Source organism: Trichosurus vulpecula, chromosome 1 (assembly GCF_011100635.1).
Source record: "Trichosurus vulpecula isolate mTriVul1 chromosome 1, mTriVul1.pri, whole genome shotgun sequence".
Taxonomy (NCBI): Eukaryota; Metazoa; Chordata; class Mammalia; order Diprotodontia; family Phalangeridae; genus Trichosurus; species Trichosurus vulpecula.
Window position 1 is genome coordinate 514,239,559 of NC_050573.1, and position 19,685 is coordinate 514,259,243.

Sequence of the window (19,685 nt, forward strand, 5' to 3'; positions counted from 1 at the left end):
AAAATTCTATTATAAGAATGGTGTAACACATTGTAATGAAACATAATTAAGATTTTTCCCTTCAGAAATATCATGCTGACCTTGGATCCACCTCATAAAATCTTAAATCCTCAATTAAATCTTCAGTCAAAACTGAAATCTCTCCTTAAAAAAGTGTCAAGATGCTCCCCGTGCCCCCTCCCCCCAATTACACTGAAGTAGAATTTAACAGTATTAAAGCTAGGCTCTTATTTACTGGGTACAATATAAATTACAATTAAGAAAAAGAAGACATCTGAATAAAAGCAATTCTCTAAGACAGTAAGCTGCTGAATAGATACCAAACTTTAACAGTAGAGGGAGTTTATTCACTGCAAGGAGTTTATCTGGGAGTTCATTTGTTACTTGTTCAACTACCTCTTCTGATATTGGGTTATTTAAATTTTGTAGATATTCATCCAATTCATTTTATCAGTTTTGTTGGCATACAATTGGGTAAAATAGTTCTAATAATTTTGCTGATTTCTGCTTCTTGTGAATATAAGTCGGTTTCACTCAGCAATTTTAACTTTTCTTATAACTTCAGTTTTCTTAATTCAATATGGTGGTTTCTGCTTTTAATTTTTTTTATTTTTGGAATTAGTATTTAGTTGTGCTTTTATGAGTTGTGCTTTTATACATTTGCTTCTTTCAATTGCTTTTTGCTTAATTCCTTTATTCATTCATTTTCTTTTGTTGATTGATGTGTTCAGAGATACACATTTTCTCCTAATGACTGCTTTGGATGTATTCCAAAAGTTTTTGTGTTTCTTATTGTTATGTTTTTTGTATTTTTCAGTGAAAATCCTCCTCCCTTCTCTTCCTCCAATATCCCCTGTCTACTCTTTTGACAAGGCAAGTAAAACAAACCCTTGTCAAGTAAAACAAATTTTACCCACTGTGTAAAAAAAAAAATCTCAATTTACATTTTTAATCTTATCACTTGGCTGTTGATCTCTTTCCCTTATGATGAATGTGTTTGGAAATATAAAATTTCCTTCTAAGGCCTGCTTTGGCTGCATCCAAATTTTTTTTTGTTTTGTTTTCTCCCTGTTTTCATTAACTTTAAGGAAATTTTCTATTGAGAATGATTTAAATGCTTGGAAGTCCATCAAAGTTGCATATTTGTCCCCTGTAGCATTAAAGTATTAAGTTTTAATGCTTTCTGGTCCAATTTTTGTTCAGAATTCTTGCGTGATCCTGACTGTAGCTCTGCAGCATTTGAATTACTTCTTTCTTCTTGTTTGTAGTTTTTTGTCTTAAGCACTTCTGTAACCACAGCAGCTTTTTAGGGTGTGATTCATTTTTCGTTCTGTTGTGATTAACTGCAGATGAGCCAATGACCTATTGGAATAATTTGAGGCCATGGTGATGAAGGTCTGCTATTTTTAACACAAAAATGCTTATGATAAATGCTTGTAAATGTTTGTAATTGATTCAATTTTCTAGTCAGTATATAGCTTTTTTTTGGTATGATGAATGTCATTTCAGGGGAGATACATTGATTTCAGTATTAATAAAGTAAATTGGATATCATTTGATTTTAGCTTCATTGCTAATAAAGAATATAGTTTACAGCAACAATCTCCTTCTTCCCTAAAGTATCTTTGAAAAGGCTCACAGATTTAATTACAACTGAATTTTCAAAAGACTATTCAGCACCCTAGATTGAGATGAATTGCAAGACATCTAAAATATTACTTAATTGCTTTTTCATAATTCTGTATTCTCTTTTGTCCACTACAAAATAAGACACTAGGATCAGGAGGATGAGGAGTTTAGGTTCTTTTGAGACCATTTTTATCAGAGAGGAAGTCAGATTTCTTTCTGTTCCTATATTGATAAGATTATTAAGGCACACTTTTAGTTCTTCAGGACAAACAGCTTTTTAAGACACTCTGATTGTTAATTCTACCCAGCCATTGAAGTCCAGTTCAACTGTTACCTCCACTCATCCTGCCCTGAAGATTCAAACAATTTTACATTCATTTGAATGAGAAGGGTTTTGGTTTCTACCCAAAGATACTTTATCACTTACAACCTTATTATTAAGTCATCTGAGGCAGGTCTTTCTAGCATACTGGATGTGAATTACTTAAGCAAAAGGAATTTGTTTTAGACTCAAAGATCTAGAGCTGGAAGTGACCTTAGAGGCTGTTTTTGTCTAATCTTTACATATAAGAATGAGCTAAGTGACACAGGCCAGGAAAACCTTATTTTGAATTCAACCTCAGAGGCTTGATAGCTCTGTGATCTTGGGTGCAAAGTTACCCTAGATCCCATATTTAAACCTTGCTTTATCTTTGGATCAAGTGCACAGCCAGCCTACAGGAGATGGCAGTTTGAAAATACCCTTCTGCATATGTAGTTAGAGACGGGAACACTCATATGTACCAATCTTGTCCTTAAATGGAAGCTGTTTGTCACTCTCTATAACAATTCTATTGTCCTCCAACTGCCTGCTCCCTAGATGTATTAATAAACTACTTTTATCTTCCTTAGTTTCCTTAGTCACTGAACATGGCAAGGCCTGAAAAAAAAAACTTTCTCTTAACAATTTGACCACTCCCACACTACCCTTTGCTCACATGCCTATTCCTACTCCACAGTGGACACCAGGACAGGCATTCCAACCTATGTCCAATCTTGGGTGGTATGGATTCTCAGTACTCAGTCAACCACGAAGTGATTGGTTGTCTCCCCAAACTTGGGATGTAGGGGATAAAAAAGAACAGGTCTTGAGTCCAAAAATTGATTTTTATCATTTGTGCAGGAAGATACAAGAATAAGGCCAGAAATGGACAAAGGTAGTGGTCTTGACCCAACATTAAGTCACTAAGGAATAGAATGGTTAAGGCATAATGGTATCATTATTGGATCTGGACAGAGTAAGCCTCCTCCCGCCTACCCATCAGGCAAGCTGTTACAGGACAAGGGAAAATTACCAGTTAAACCAGCTATGTCCAAAATTTGAAGTAAAGCTCAGCACAGACTGGACTCCCTTACATAGATAATCGTGGAAAACAAGTATGTCCAGACAAACATGGGAGAATACAAAACCTTGGATTGTTAGCTGTGCATGCTAAAATCCAGAAGTGGAAGATATAGAACCTATAGATTATTAGGATTGGCCAGAGCTTTCGAATGGAGACCGGCCCTCATCACCAAGTCCACTGGCAGTTCCTGTCTGAACCACAGGGCCACCACCATATATACCAGATGTGTCAGAAAAAAGACCACAGAACCCTTAAGAGCCATTTTTGTAAGGAATGATCAGAGGAAAGCATATGTCCCCTTTTCACCAGGAGACATTCTATTTCAGCAACAATCTACTCTACCTTTTCAGAGGGATCTTGTCACTGTCATCAAGGAAATTAAGACTTAAGGAGACACAACACCACTTTGAAGGGCATCATTTATCAGATGCCTTTTCTCACAAAGGATGAGAAAGCAAAAGTCCTGTCCTGTATGGTGAAGTTAGGACTACATAGCTTCACTGGCCTTAGGATAATGAGAGTGACTGGGGAACGTTCAGGGAAACAAATGATGCTCTAGGTTAGGAAGCACAACAATCAATAAATTGGGAGACATTTCATGCTGCTTAACTAAAAATTTAGATGAGCATAGTGACTTTTTTTTCCATATTCATTTGTTTGCTGCCATTCAGAGAATTGTTCAGCTGAATCCAGAAAATGAGCAAAGCAATTTCCCTTTGCTTTCCTTTCAGCTTATGTTAATTGATCAGCAGATGTTCACATTTTCATAAATTCTGTCCTGGCTGGAGTGGGAAAACTATTAATGAAATCCCAGGTGATACAGAAAGAAAGTAGGTAGGAATAAGGATCAGAAAGGGAAATTTAGAAAGCAAAGGGCACCCCAACATGTGTTTATTGCAAAAGGATAAATCTTTACAATGATGCTTGCTGTTAAGTACTCCCCTAAAGGCTTTCTAATGTTAAGGTCTAAAAGGCTAATAGTTGTATGACCTGAGAGCCTTAACTACTAGCTATTATACCTTTGTTTTCACATCTTTTTGTTACTGTTATGTAAACTTACAGCTATTCACTGCGATCCAGAATAAGAAATCACTTTGGGTCACTACAAGAATCTAAGAAGTTTCTGGTACTTCTGGAAACCGATTTGCTTCCCTGTTGCGATATTTATGGTTCAGGAAGTCAGCCAAGCCAAGCTTGTGCTGTTCTGCATTAAGGATAGACCGCCCCCTTGTGTGCGACAATATATCAATTAATTTAGAAGTTATTCAAAAACTCATAGATGGCTTATATCTATCTGGGACTGATAGTGATAGCTGTGTACCGTCGATAACGAAGACCTATCTGTATACTGTTTGGTTTAGCATATGAGGGCTATCGATTTTGTTATCCTGAGAGCCTCCCTGGTTCTGAATCTTGTTTCCATTATCTTCAGCATTCCCCACAATAGGAAAGCATATTCTCTTTGACTTGTGTCCTGCTTTTTTAGTGTTCTGGTAGATCCTGACTCACAGTACCTTTTCTGTTTTTAACTTGAAGTAGGCTGCTCCAGGATTATTGTGAAATCTTCTACTTTATTTGCAGAATTGCTTCTCAAGGACCTATAAGATGTGTACCCACCACAATTTGATGCAATATGTGGCTGACTAATTGCTTGCCTGTCCTATACAAGGAGCCTGTGAGGAAGAATCCCTTTGTGGAAAGGGCCACCACATCTCCCCATTGAAGTTACAGTTTGCCTTGTATTCTAGCTTATATGGTTAGAGGCCCCGAGGAAGCAGAGCCAGCGAAATGATGATGGCCACCCTACCAACTTTGGGAGTGGCAGACTATGACAAGTCTTTTTTCTGTTTTGTGCATGTACAGAGAGGGGTCACATCAAGAGTCTTCTACATTCCAGAGGTTGGAGCCCTATCACAGAACTCTGTTAGTTCTTGTGCTAGTGGAGAAAGGTCCTGTTGTTTACCTTTGGTGCCACTACTGAGCTTATAAAAAAGACCCAATCCCTTGTGCTTTGTCTTGCTGCCTTTTTTTTTCACTTCCATCATAAGACTCAAGCCTATCCCTCCCTGGCAGAATGGCTGCTTATTAGGCAAAACTTTTGCCTGATCCTAATCTCTCCATTCATGTCATAAATCCAGTCACTCTTGTTCCAGGACTCCTGAAGGATGAGGCACCGCATGACTGCTGACCCACGGCCTTACCTCCACACACATTGCCTCAGAGGAGCCTGATCTCACGTTCACAGAGGGCTCTTCTTATGAAAATGGGCTATGAGTTACTGGGGGAGTAGTCCTGTCAATGGATTTGATGACGGGGAGTTGGTGCCCCTGACCAGTGTGTGGGATGAAAAATCAAATAATGGGAGAGGCGTCTTTAGGCAGAAGCAAAGCGAATTTATTTTACAAACCTCACGAGATTTGGTTGTCACCTCCACTAGGACGAACTAGTGAAGGGGGGCAAGGAACAAAGAAAATGCATCAATAGATATACCCTTAATGCAAAGATTCCTGCCCACCTCCATCCCTTCTTGCAATAGGCTGGGAGGGGGGCTTACAATTTAGGTGCAAAAAAACCAGACAAGGAACTAGGAAATCAGGTAGAGCCAATCCATACATACTTTCCTTATTTGGAATTCAACTGTTGAGGTGGCGTTCAGAGGGCTAGGAGAAGAAATGAGGAGAGGGGAGGGGGTTATTTTCTCCGGCCTCATTCAATGAAAGAATGCAGGTCACAGTAACCCTTCCCTTATTTGGTCTAGTTCTGAGGAGGGAACAGGAAAGAACAGGAGAAAGAAGCTCGCTACCCCACCTCGGATTCTGAATTCCTGGAGGTTGAGTAATTTGACCCTTGCACTCACACAGATCCTAATATCTATCTATAATCCCTGAGCCTTTATACATTCATTTGGGTAAAGGAAGAAATATATATATTTCTTCCTCCCTGCTAAGTCTTCACACACTGTCTCCCAATCATTACACTCACCAGGATTTGCTAACTGTCCAAGGGCCTCTGAATGAACATTTACCTAACTGTACCATTGGAGTGTCTGTAAAGCACCTGGCAAAGTCAAGCAGATAGCTCATGCCCTACTTAATAACTAACTCTTTCAAACCCTTTTGCTCCCAGAGGCCATTTTTGTGACACACTGTATGAGGATGGTCTTTTTTGCAAGGTGGCAATTGGGTTGTGGCCAAATGAGTTGCCCCAGGGTCATTGAGAGCTGCCAAGCATTCTTCTTGACTATTCTTCCTTAGTCACTGGTGCTGAAATTGCTCAAGGATTAGTGCTCCTCCCGTATTTGCGACTCTACGCCTAGGGTGGTATTGACCATTCAAGCTCATTGGTGATAGCGATCCTCCCACCACCACCCTTTCCTGGTTCATTGTTTATGCAGGCCCCCACCATGTGGTCTCAAGCTGTTTTGTAAAAGAAAATCATCAAAAAAGGGGATATTGTGGGAATTCCTAACATTTTCAACCTGCAGATTGACTTTACTAGAGTTGCCAAAGTCCATGGTCTATAGATGTTTTGGCAATGCAAAGACTGTTTGAACCCTTGGGTTGAGGCAGTTCCAACGACAGCAAGCCATAGCAAACATAGCAAAGTACCTGATCAAGGATACAATACCAAGATTAAGCCTCCCATATACTACTGACTACAACCAAGGGCCACCCTTTACCACAGGATAACCAAGCAACTCTATGGCTAGTTTACAATAACCCCTTAGCCTGCACATCCCTTATCACTCACAATCATCAGAGGCAGTTGCACAGCTAAATAGGGAAGTTAAGACCCTTGGGGGACAACTATGCCAGAAAACATAGTTAAAATGGTCTCTGGTGTTTATTTTTGTGGTGTTCCAATCTCAGAAACAGTAGGAAACAAGACTGTGGATTGTCACCTTGCCCTAACCTAGGGGATAAAAGCCTGATTTCTCTGTTTAGTTCTTTCACAAGTTTAGAAGGAATTTGTCCATTTGAGTTAAGAGACTACTTAGGATCCACAACTTAAGGAAGGCATCTAGTCTCCAGCCCTCCTGGAATGGACCTATCCAGGTCCTGTAGACCATTACGCTGCCATCAATGTTTCTGACCAGAGAACTTACCTACATCAACACATTGGAAGGCTTCTCCTATTGACCTCAGCCCAGCTGAGGAAGCAATCCATGATTAGCCCCTACATCCAGTTAAGCTGAGAAAGCACTTGGACACCAATCAGTGGTCCTTGGACACTTGTTTATTTCACTCTTATAATTAGGAGGTCATCTGCAATCCACCTAAATCTTTAACCTCCTAGTGGGATCCTTAAGAATATATCTCAGACTGTATTCCCACCTCCACCCCCCCACTTCGACTTAGGGACACCTACTCTAAACAAGCAAAACAGTACTTGGGCATACAGGGTGACTGTAACTATATATTGTCTGAAAGGTCTAATGTTTCAATCTCTATTGGGGGACATATGAGTATAGGATTAAATAGAACTAGACAAAAGATCACTGGCTTCTTCCAGTTGGCACAAGATTTCTATTTTGTGGCCTTAAAACATACCCTTGGCTCCCTTCCAGTTGGACAGAAAGTTCCCAGGGAAGATGCAGTGTGGGTCACCATCATTCCCTGTAGGCACTCACAATCCAACTGGGTGAAAACCTGGTCTATTTTCTTCTGTTAACGTGGGTACAACCCCAGTTTTTCCATTCTAAATTCTATGAATAAGTTTCTACAATCTTCTGTCAATAAAACTAAGAGAGTCATGGAAGAGCTCAGTGCTGAGGTACATTCTTTGAGGGCTATATGTAGCATTCAAAATCTTTTAGCATGAGACCTCCTCCTGCCTGAAAAGGGAGTGTATGCCCTTGCAGGGCAGAAATGCTCCAGTATGAGTTACAGATGATTCAGATAACATTTGTGGCTATAAAGCTTGAAGAGAATTTCAGAAGGGGAAATATCAACTCTGTTCATTTTGGGGGTGGTTAACTTACTGGCATCCTGATTTTTCCTGGTTGTAAAGGCCTATTCATGGACCTCCTATTTTTCTTAATTATAGGCTTGCTCTACTGTCTGTGCTTATATTGCCTCCCATTGTGTACCTCCCTTATCCTGAAACAGTCCCAAAACTCCAAGCCACCCAGATCAGAACGGTAGGCTGCATTATGGTCATGCACCATGAGTGTTGTTAGCACCAAAGAGGTAACATTGTGCAAAAGCAGCCTGAGTGACACCATGTTTAAAACGAAGGAAAGGTCTGTCTCACTGGGGTTAAAGGAGAGCAAGCCAAGGGCAGGTAGTGTCTGGCCAAGCCAGCAGGAGGCCCCTAACACCTATATAGGTCAGCAACCTCAACCCCTGCATAGCAGGACAGTCTGCCAACTGAGGCCTCTAGTTCCCATAGCAGCATGTGAGTGGCCCTGCCAGACTCCAGGCCTATATTCTGACACTGCAGGCCAATGGTCATGTCCCCGGTCCCTGGGGGCATGAAGGTTGGGACAGAGCTCCCAGTATCCCAAGAGCAGAGCTCAACTTTAAAAATCACAAAATAGGCTGGGATATGAGCAACAGATGATTAAAACACAAGCTGAGAAGAGAACAACTTCAAAATACCTACATGCAAAGCCTCAGAGAAATATGAATTGGTCTCACACCCAAAAAGAACTCCTGGAAAAGCTCAAAAAGGATTTTAAAATTAAATAAGAGAGGTAGAAGGAAAATTGTGAAAAGAAATGAGAGTTGTGCAAGAGAATCATGAAAAAAAAGAGTTAAGAGCTAGGTAAAGGATGCACAAAAAGGCAGGGGCAGGAGGGAAGTTGTATAAAAATTCACTGAAGAAAACTTCTTCAGGAGAATTGGCCAAATGGGAAAGGTACAAAAGCTCACTGAAGAAAATAATTAAAAATTAGAATTAAGAAATGGAAGCTAATGACTCCATGAGACATCAAGAATCGAACAAAATCAAAAGAATGAAAAACAAATAGAAGAAAATGTGAAATATCTCATTGGAAAAATCACTGACCTGGAAAATAGATCCAGGAGAGACAATTTAAGAATTATTGGATTACCTGAAAGCCATGATCAAGAAAAGAGCATCTTTCAGCATCTTTCAAGAAATTATAAAGGAAAACTGCCCTGCTATCCTAGAACCAAGAAGGCAAAATACAAATTGAAAGAATTCACCAATCACCTCCTGAAAGAGATCCCAAAATGAAAACTCCCAGGAACATTACAGCCAAATTCCAGAACTCACAAATCAAGGAGAAAATACTTCAAACAGCCAGAAAGAAATAATTCAAATATCATGGAGCTACAATCAGGATTTAGCAGCTTTTACAATAAAAGATTGAGGGTTTGGATTATATTCCAGAAGGCAAAGGAGCTAGGACTATGATCAAAAATCAACTACCAAGCAAAACTGAACATAATCCTTCGGGAAAAAATAGACATTCAATGAAATAGAGGATTCTCAAACACTCCTGATGAAAAGACCAGAGCTAAACAGAAAATTCAATTTTCAAATACAAGACTCAAGAGAAGAATAAAAAGGTAAAACAGGAAAGAAAACACAAGTTATTGAAAGAGGTCAAACTGTCTAGATACTTGTAACTCTTAAGAACTATCACTATTAGAGCTGTTAGAAGGAGACAGTGCACAGGTGTGAGTTGAATATGATGGGATGACATAAAAAATTAAGAGGTGAGAAAGAGGATAGGAGGGGAGAAATAGAATGGGGTAAATAGTATGACATGAAGAAGCACAAAAGACCTATTAAAGTGGAGTGGAAGACAGGAGGGGGGGTGTGAGCATCTCTTGAACCTTACTCTCATCAAATTTGGCTCAAAGATGGGATAACACTCTGCTCTATTAGAAATTAGGGGAGAGGGACAAGAAAGGAGTGTGCATGATAGAAGTAAGAGCAGATTAAAGGAGCCTGTGGTCAGAAGCAAAATATTGGTGAGGGAAAGGATGAAAGGAGAAAGAAGGATAAACAGGAGGAAAAAATATGATGGAGGTAAATACGCAGTTAGTAATCATAACTGTGAATGTGATTGGGATGCAGTCACTCACAAAACAGAAGCAAATAGCAGAATGGATTAAAAACCAGAATCCTACAAGTTGTTTATAAGAAACACATTTGAAGCAGAGAGACATACACAGAGTAAAAGTAAGGGGCTGGAGCAGATTGTATTATGCTTTAGCTGAAGTAAAAAAAAAAGTAGGGGGCACAATCATGATATCAAACAAAGCAAAAGCAAAAATAGATCTAAGATAAGGAAATTACAACTTGCTAAAAGGTACCATAGACAATGAAGTAATATCAATACTAAACTTACATGCATTCAATTTCTAACAGAGAAGTTAAGTGAGTTACAGGAGGAAACAGTTAGTGAAACTATACTAGTGGGGGACCTCAACTTTCCCCTCTCAAAACTAGATAAATCTAACCACAAAATAAATATGAAAGAAATTAAGAAGGTAAGTAGAATTTTAGAAGTGTTAGATATGATAGACCTCTGGAGAAAAATTGAATGGGGATTGAAAGGAATATACCTTTTTCTCAGTGGTACATAGCACCTACACAAAAAATGACCATGCATAAAAACCTCACAATCAAATGCAGAAAGGCAGAAATACTAAATGCATCCTCTTTAGATCATGATGTGCTAAAAATTACATGTAATAAAGAGCCATGGAAAGGTATATTTAAAATTAATTGGGAACTAAAAAATCTAATTCTAAAGAATGAGTGGGTCAAACAACAAATCATAGAAACAGTTTCATTAAAAAGAATGACAAAGAGACAACATATCACAATCTCTGGGATGCAGCCAAAGCAGTCCTTAGGGGAAAATTGATATCTCTAAAATCATACATCAATAAAATAGAGCAGGTCAACAAATTGGGCATGTAACTTTAAAAAGCAACAAATTAAAAATCTCCAATTAATAAAATCCAAGTAAAATAGATGAATATTTACAAACATACAAGCTACCTAGATTAACAGAAGAGGAAACAATACATAAATAACACCAACTTAGAAAAAACTGAACAAGCCATCAATGAATTGCCTAAGAAAAAAACCCCAGCTTCAGGTGGATTCACAAGTCAATTCTACCAAACATTTAAAGAAGAATTAATTCCAATACTACATATACTATTTCTGAAAATAGTGTAAGGTCTCATAATTCCTTTTTTAACATAAATATGGTGCCATATTTCCCAAACCAGGGAAGTATAAAATATATAATCTTGATTATATTAAGTATTTTATATTAAGACATAATTAGAAGGAAAGGAGGACATAAGGAAAGGATTTTTGCAGCCAGCTTGTATTCACTGAGATAGGGGAGTGAGAAGTTCATAAAAATTCAAGAGCCATTCCCCAAATGATAAATGGTCAAAGTATATAAACAGGAATTTTTCAAAAGAAAATCAAAGAATCCAATAGTCACATGAAGAAATGCTCTTAATCACGAGTGGTTAGAGACATGCAAATTAAAACAGTTTTGAGGTACTGCCTCACACCTATCAGATTGGCTAATATGACCAAAAAGGAAAATGACAAATGCTGCACAAGACATGGAAAAATAGGGACATAAATGCACTATTGGTGGCATTGTGAGCTGGTCCAACCATTCTGAAGAATTATCAGGTCTGTGTACCAATAAGATCAAAGCATCTCTTTCTGGTAGCAAAATCAGAAATGGAGATGATACCCATCAGTTGGGCAATGGCTGAGCAATTTGTTCCCAGGAGACTTGCAAGTGTCTTGCAAGTGATGTAAAATGAATTCAAAACTAGAACATTGTATACAGTAATAGAAATATTGTAATGACTGGTGAGTAGCTGAAAGCTGTTCTCTCAATTGTAAAATGAGGGAAATAAAAGTACCAATTTGTAGGGTTGCAAAGATTAGACAAAATTAATTTTGGCTCTATGTGTGCTATATACATGCTTGTTTCCTTTTCTTTGCCCATCCACCCAACCCCTTTGCTCATAAATTAGTAAATAAGACCTAGGAAAAAATAAACATTTTCAGTTTATGAATCTTTATCCATCAAGCATTCTTTCCTCTGTAACACATTTTGCCCACATTTTATGGTAATTTTGTCCTGCAGCATAACTTACTGGGAATAGTCAAAGAAGTCTTGAACAATATTCATCCCCATGAAGGACAGAAAGTGCTTTTTAGACAAACTCTGACTAGCTTTGCTTACCGTAAATTCCATTCAGAGCAGAAAAAGGGTCTCAGTCAAAACTGCCTCTGAGTGCCATAAAGATCTGGATTTATTTATTTATTTTTTGCCAAGGCACAAAATATTATGAAATTAAAATTTTTTTAAATAATCATTTGAAATTCTATATAGTATAGCTTTTCCTTAGTCATGCAACTGCTTTAAGAAGTTTGTAAAGATTTATTTGTACTTCTAAAAGCTGAGGTAAAGAACTAGGTTTTTAAAAATTACCTTTGGCAAACTGTAACACTGTTTTGGTTTCTATTGCTTTGGTTGTGACACTGCTAGGTTGACAAAGAAGCAAATCTCAGTCTGAATCCAAGCAAAATACAAGTGTATCCTGAGTCTGACAAAGAAAAGAGGTAGAAAATATTCTGATGCTCTATGTTCCCAAAATAAATACCACAGCTGATAAATACCCTCAGCCCATGAAAACCTTCCTGAAAAAAGAACTCTAAGGGGACTGTTGGAAAACATATCCTTCAGTGACTAGCAAAACTGAAGCTCAACATCAAGCAGTAAAAATGAAAACATCTTTGAAGGTGTGGTAGAGATGCAATGCTTACAAAAAAGTACTTGCTGAGTCAAGAGACAACTTGCCTCCATGATTTACTTTCACAGAGAATTCAAGAGTTCAGGTAAAGCTGTACAGAAAGAAACTTACGGAACAAATGCCTCACTTTCATAACTTTTCATTAAAAAAAAGTTGATTTAAGAGCAAGTGCACTGATAATTAGTGGTAATTCTTTTGAAGTTTAAGAGACAAGTAAAGGCACCTATTTTACATCGCCTTGTCTAGAAGTTTATTTCCAAAAGAAGAAAGCTATGGGATGGTAGTTACCAAGTATGGCTGCTTTAAGTGAGGAATTTTTTGAGGATAGAGGATACAAGAGCATGAATGTGGGAATAACTGAGAAGGTTATTTGCTGGGCTTTACAGTATAGTAGCTGATCATTTGTGCAAGTTTGCTTTGTATTTGCTTTTGAAAGAAGAGCCACCTAATTTGAGACAGTGGTAAAGAAGAAAATACCAGCAGAAGGCTTCTGATGTGCTAAGGAGGAGATGAGAAGAGAGCTCAGTGAATATCAGACTCATTTTCTCAGCTGTGATGGTGGGTTTTGGAGCCTTAGAACAGTTGAGGATGAAAAAGTTTGGAAAATCCCTTGCAGTAATTGGTACAGTGACTTACTTATGAAACAGGCTATGTAGCATGATATTCTATAAGTATATTCAGAAGTATGTGTAGAAGTGAAGGCAATGCATATATGCGAGTTGTCCAAGGCTGTGGTTGGCGTAATGACACAGCTGGAGATATGATTAAGAGGTTGGAATTCTAGAAAAGGACAATGTAGAATTAAACTGGTTTACCAAGCCTTAAAGATTAGGAAAGAGTATGCCCATTGCATGAGTGATGGTCTATGGTAGAATAGAAGTTGAGGTATCACGTCACTGACCAAATGCAGTGTTTCATATAAGAAGAGAGGGAGAGGTAGAAAGCTTATCCGAAAAGAGAATTTGAAGGTTCCTAAAAACAGGGCTGATGCATTTGCAGTTGAAAGAAAATGGTTGAGGTCCTAGGTCACAGGAAATGGGGACATGGAAAAAAAAGGTGCTTTAGGGTGTTTGATGGAGTATCAAAATACATGTAGAAATCCTGTGTTACGAGAGCTGGAGTGAGAGTAGGAGTTCTGGAGTAGAGGAACCCTTGATTGTGAGCCTCCTGCAATTGAATTCATGGTTAAAGGAAAGTGAACCACATGGATATCTATTCAGCAGCTTCTAGGATATTGATTAGGTGGTAGATGTGGATTGGATTGTATGAAACTCAAAGAAGAGGTATTATATGGTATAAATAGTAGGAAATTGTCCTTAAAGGAGCAAGAATATAATTTGTGCCCAACAATTTATAATTAATAAATATCAATTGTGCTTTTCATCATTTCCTAAGATGAAATTTATTTCTATCCAAAATACATGGCAGAATTCATATTGTAAAAATGACACACTTTCTATTAATGAAACATTTAAAAATTAACATTGGAATTTGAGATTTTTTAATAATAGCTCTTTGATGGACAGGCAGGCAATAAAGCCATCTTCTCAAGTAGCCAAACAACCACTGCCTCAAAAGATTACCTCCAACCTGATGTTGATTGAAGAATCCCAGGACCCTGTCACTGAGATCCCAACAAGTTAAAGGATAAGTATGCAAATATACTACTTAAATATTGAAAGTTACAGTACAAAAAAACAAGAATTGGGTAACTGTATTGGGGAATTCTCAACAGAAATAAGGTACAGAAATGATGCAGAAGACAGTAGGTATAATCTTGATGGCACAAAATTGAAAAGCACTAGGAAAGTCAGTTCCATGAGAATAAGGAAGTGACTGATGGTAGGAAGTAGTGGAGATGTGGGGGAAAATCTTAACTATTTCTATTAAGCATCTGTTGCAAAGGCTAGAGATTGAAGGCACTAGGACAAACTTCTCATGGAGTAATTAAATCTTCAACCATTTTGAAAATCAATTTCGGACAATGTCAAGAAAGTGACTGTACTCTTTATCTGAAAAATCCCTTTTTTAAGATCATAAATAAAGGACATTAAGGAAAGGAAATGGTCTCATATATACCAAAACATTGAGAGTATAAATTTAAGTAGGTGGCAATTTTAGCAGTAATGACTAAAAATGATTGTAATGGACCCAGTATGATAGAAATAAATATGTAGAAACATTAGAAGACATATCGACTTATTCAAAGTGAAGTAAGCATTACTAGGAAAATGATCCATGACTAGAACAAATGTAAAAGGGGAGAAAAAAAACCACAAAGCTGAAATGAATGTAGTAACATTTTAGCTAACATAAGTAAAGGCTTCAGTCTGCAGAACTGTCTGGTTGAGCCAACGAAAACCATTGAGAAAAATGATTATTAATAACCAATGCTTTGGGGAGATTCAGAGTACCCTCTTTTTCTATTATCCTCATTTCAAGACCTCAGTCTTTGAAGGTTGAGCTAACCTTCTCCTTTATCTGATCCCACCCAACCTTACAAGGAATCTCTGGAATCTCTAGTGTAAGGTGAATTCCACTCAATCAAGCTTAGGTGGAGATAGATCCTTTTGTCTAGACTGCCCAAGGCTGGGGGTGGTCTGGGTATAGGGATAGTCTCTCCATCCAAGAGTGACTCTCAGCCCCTCATTGGAGTAAATTCACCTCTCATTAATTGTTAACCAATCAGAGCTGATTGCTGCCTGATGGAATGTGTGTTGTCCAAAGGCATATAAACCTCAAAAAGTGGCCATGCTAGCTCTTTGACCAATGAGAGGATAAGAATTCCTTTTTGTCAATCATATACTGGTTGTGATTAATAAAATTGATTATAATTTACCCAAAACTTTGTCTCTTGTAATTATTTTATTTGCCACATCACTAATCTTTATGGATGATATTCTGTGCTTTCTAATTCACTATTTCTGTCAGAATCACAGAGCTCAAAGGGACCCTAGACCTCATCTAGTTCAAAAACAGCAAATACTTGCTCAAGGTCAAACAGGGATTAAGGTCAGGATTCAAACCTAGATCCTCTGACTTGTAATAACATCTCCTGATTCCAAACCCAGTGTTCTTTTTTCACTAGACTCTGATTTCCTTTCAATTTTCTCTTCCTTCTTTACTCTCAGGTCTGTCACAGCACTTAGGTTGTGCTGGAATGTCTTGGCTGTTTGCCCAGAGTCTGAACAACAGTAGGTAGAGAGACCGGAACTGTTGGTGGTGAGCTCTCACTCAGGAATGTGCTTCCTTAAACAGTGTGCTCAGGCTTGAACTCTGAAGCTTTTAAGTAGAAATGTAAAATATACTTGTTCAATCTAGTTTTTGATATATGTGATTGAGAGGTTGAGATAAAGGTTTTTCAACTAACAGAATTAGGGCACGGAGAGTAAGGAATGTACTCGTTCTGTTCAGTGTTTTTAAACTTGGGAGGAGGCATCTTCTACAACAGGTTCTCAAAATGTGGTCCAGGAACCTGTGATGGTCCAAAAGACTTGGGGTTTATGAGATCTGAACTATTTTCATAATAAGATTTTAAAATTTCTAATATTTCGTAAATATTGATTTAACCCATATAAGCAAAACTCTTCAGGTATAGGGATAACCCACATTTTTTAAGAACGCAAGGGAGCCCTGAGATCAAAAGTTTGAGAAGTAACATTAGGTATGATACTACATGATAAGTAATATAATTAAGAAAAGATAATACAAAAGTATAATTTACCTTCTATACTATTATCACTTAAGTTCCAACAAGAAAAAATTTATGTAGTAATGATAGCTGAATTTTCTCCTTATTTTGGTGGAACCCTGGCCTCAGTGATTCTTCTCAGGCACTTTCTGAACATCTCTACCTCCAGTGGAAATCTGGGACTAGACCCCTTGGTTTCCCAGCTCTGATATTAGCTTTTGGCCCAGACATCTGTGCCACACTGCCTCTCATCTAAAATAGATTATTTTAGTAGTTATACTGGAGGTACTATGATGCAGAAGAATGAAAAATGAATTGTATCAGAAAACCTAATTCTTTGCTCAGATATAACATTTATAAGCTATGGTACTTTGGATAAAATAACTTAATGTCTTTTAATCTCAGGTTTCCTTATCTCTAAAATGGAAATAATAATGCCTGGCTCAATGTAATTATAGCAAAGACCACCTTCCTTCTGCTTTTTAAAAAAGGACTAACACTTTAAAATTCTGCCTCTTTAGAAGGAAAGTGATTTCATCAGACTATTTGGCATCCGATGTGCAGGTGATAACAGCAACATTCAGAGTGCCTTAGTAACTTTCTACCACTCAAACATTCTTTAAAAAGAGCATGTTTTTGCTTGAGGTAGCTCATATTTTTTGATAGCCAAGTTTTCTATTTAACAGTTTCAATGATGGAAAAATGCCAAATAAACACAGTATTACTGGATTCAAATCTATAGCAAGCCTTTCTCTAAATTTCCATGGGTAAAACAGTTTAAAGCTCGAAAACGTGAAGGCAGCCTTTGCTCATGAAAACTCTATTCCCCCAAAAGATCTAATATTTTTTTTAAAGCAGGGTTTTAAAAAATTTTATTTTTAATTTACAGAATAAAACAAGCATTTCTATAACATAGTACAATAAAAGATGATTATACATGAAACAGCAAATCTACTGTGCACAACTTAATATTCCTTTCAAATATATAACAAAATTATAAAATAAACTTTTTCCCCCTTCTCCCCCCTCTCCCCTTTCAAATGAAGAAATGCTGTGGGCTTCTGGCAGGGGGAAGAAGTAGCAGCATCAGATTTCACCACCTGGCTCCCATGTAGGTGTGAACATATTTTGTTGCTGTTTGTTTTATCTATTTTTGTTTATTCTTTCCTGATCTTAGATATATTAGAGATGAAATGGATCAAATTACAACCTTGTGAGCTCTGAAAAGTGGGAAGCCCATGAAAGGTCCCCTCTGCAACAGGAGCTGGTAGCAATAGCAACTGAGTCTGGTATGAAACAAACTCTGAGGCTTAAAAACTGGCAAGACCCAGCAAAACCAACCCAGTAAAATCAACCCCCAATTTAAAACACTGTGTAAGCAAAGTCCTGAAGTATGTTTGTTCAAAGGGAATGTTTTGCAGCAACAAGTTTAAGTCTGAGTTCACTCTTCCCAGAAACTAAAGTGTATAGAGATATGCTCTCTGTATGGAATGTTGTTTTATTTTGATCCTTTGTATACTTTCCCACTAAATACTTTTTTATAAAAGCTAACTGATATTAAGGGGTTAATTGATATTTAGTAAATGGTAACTAGTCAAATTTTATTGAGGAAAACACACTAGATGGTGTTCAAGAGCTATAATACCAGATAATCCTAGCCCCTTAGTGATTTTTCCTAGCAAGTCATTTAACCATTTTCTCTCTGTCATAGCACTGATGTGGTCCTCCAATGAGAAAATAAATGGATGCAAAAACCAAAAATAAGGAAAATATTTTTTAAAAGAAACTGAAGGCATTTGGGGAATTTGTCTGTAGCTCCATGTTGGTCTCCTTGGAAGCATCTTTGTAAGGCAGGTGATAGAAATTTGCTCAAACTTCCATGGTAGAAATCAGCATATCAAGCCTTTTCTGCAGTGTTTTCTTAGAGAAAATTATCTGTTTAAATTTTTATGTAAAATATTCTTAATAGTCTTAACTTGCTCTTTGGCCCATCCATGATGAGAATGAAGACCTTTCTAAGCAACCAGACTGTTGACATCTCTCTGAAGGGCAGGACTGTTATTATGAAGGGCCCCAGAGGAATCCTGTGAAGGTATTTCAACCATATCACAATGTTGAGCTCAGTCTCCTTGAAAAGAAGAGAAACAAGCTCCAGGTTGACAAGTGGTGGGAAAATCAGAAAAGAATTTGCAATCGTTTTCACAGTCTATGGTTATGTGTGAAACAAGACCCAAGAGGTCACCCTCAGTTTTCAGTACAAGATGAGGGTTGTGTATGCTCACATCCTCATCCAGACAAGTCACTGAAGTTGTTATTCAAAAGAATGCCTCACTTGTTGAAATCAGAAACTTGAGAAAAAATATATCTGAAGAGTATGCACAAGACCAAGTATTGATTATGCTGTTTCTCAAGCCCCAAAAGATAAGTAAATTCTTGAAGGAAATGATAAAAACAAAAAGAAAAGAACAACACCCCCCCACACCCAAGGATATCAGAAAATTTCTGGATGGCATCTATCTTTCTGAGAAAGGCATAGGGCAACAGGGTGAAGAATCTTGACTTCTTCATTTTAAGAAATAGTATAAACAGTTTCACAGAATGTTTTGCTAATCCAGTTTTGTTCTTGTTCAGTAGTTTAAGAAAATATGAAGTACAGCCAAGTATACTTTCTCAATTCTAGACAATCAACAGAACAATAAATCAAAGCACTCATTTGTAGGATTTTGGATATCTGAGGTATGAATGCTTACAATAAATATCTAATAATTTGTTCTTCACAGCCAGTTCAACCTGGCTCCAGCACACCCCTAAATATGATGCTAAAGTAGTAAGATCTCACATCAAAATTAGTCTCATTACCTTGTGTTGATTCAGATACAGATTCAAATAGATTGAGTAGGTAATTTTCCATTTTGCTTTTTAACTTTGGCTTAGCAAAATAATGTTGCTTTTTTGTAGTTTTAGTTTGCTTTAATTGATGTCATTGGTTGACATAAACTGGAGGTCACCTATTAAATGAACTTTCCCTCGGCCACTTCAATCATGAAAACACAGTCATAAAAAAGAGGGGAGTGAGCAAAGAGAAGAAAGCAGTCATGTAAGAAATGTTCTGAGAGTAACAACGATATGTAATTACAGATTTACAACTAGAATATCAGTGAGAATAGTTACCTAAGAGTCAACATGGGGGTATATAAAGTG

The 19,685-nt window shown here is 37.5% G+C and overlaps 1 protein-coding gene across 1 annotated transcript in view; it reads right to left on the reverse strand.

The window, feature by feature from the left end:
• The window catches only part of EPB41L4A (erythrocyte membrane protein band 4.1 like 4A), a 194,507-nt gene that overhangs the window by 41,048 nt on the left and 133,774 nt on the right, over positions 1-19,685 (reverse strand). The gene's annotated exons all lie outside the window — the stretch shown is intronic.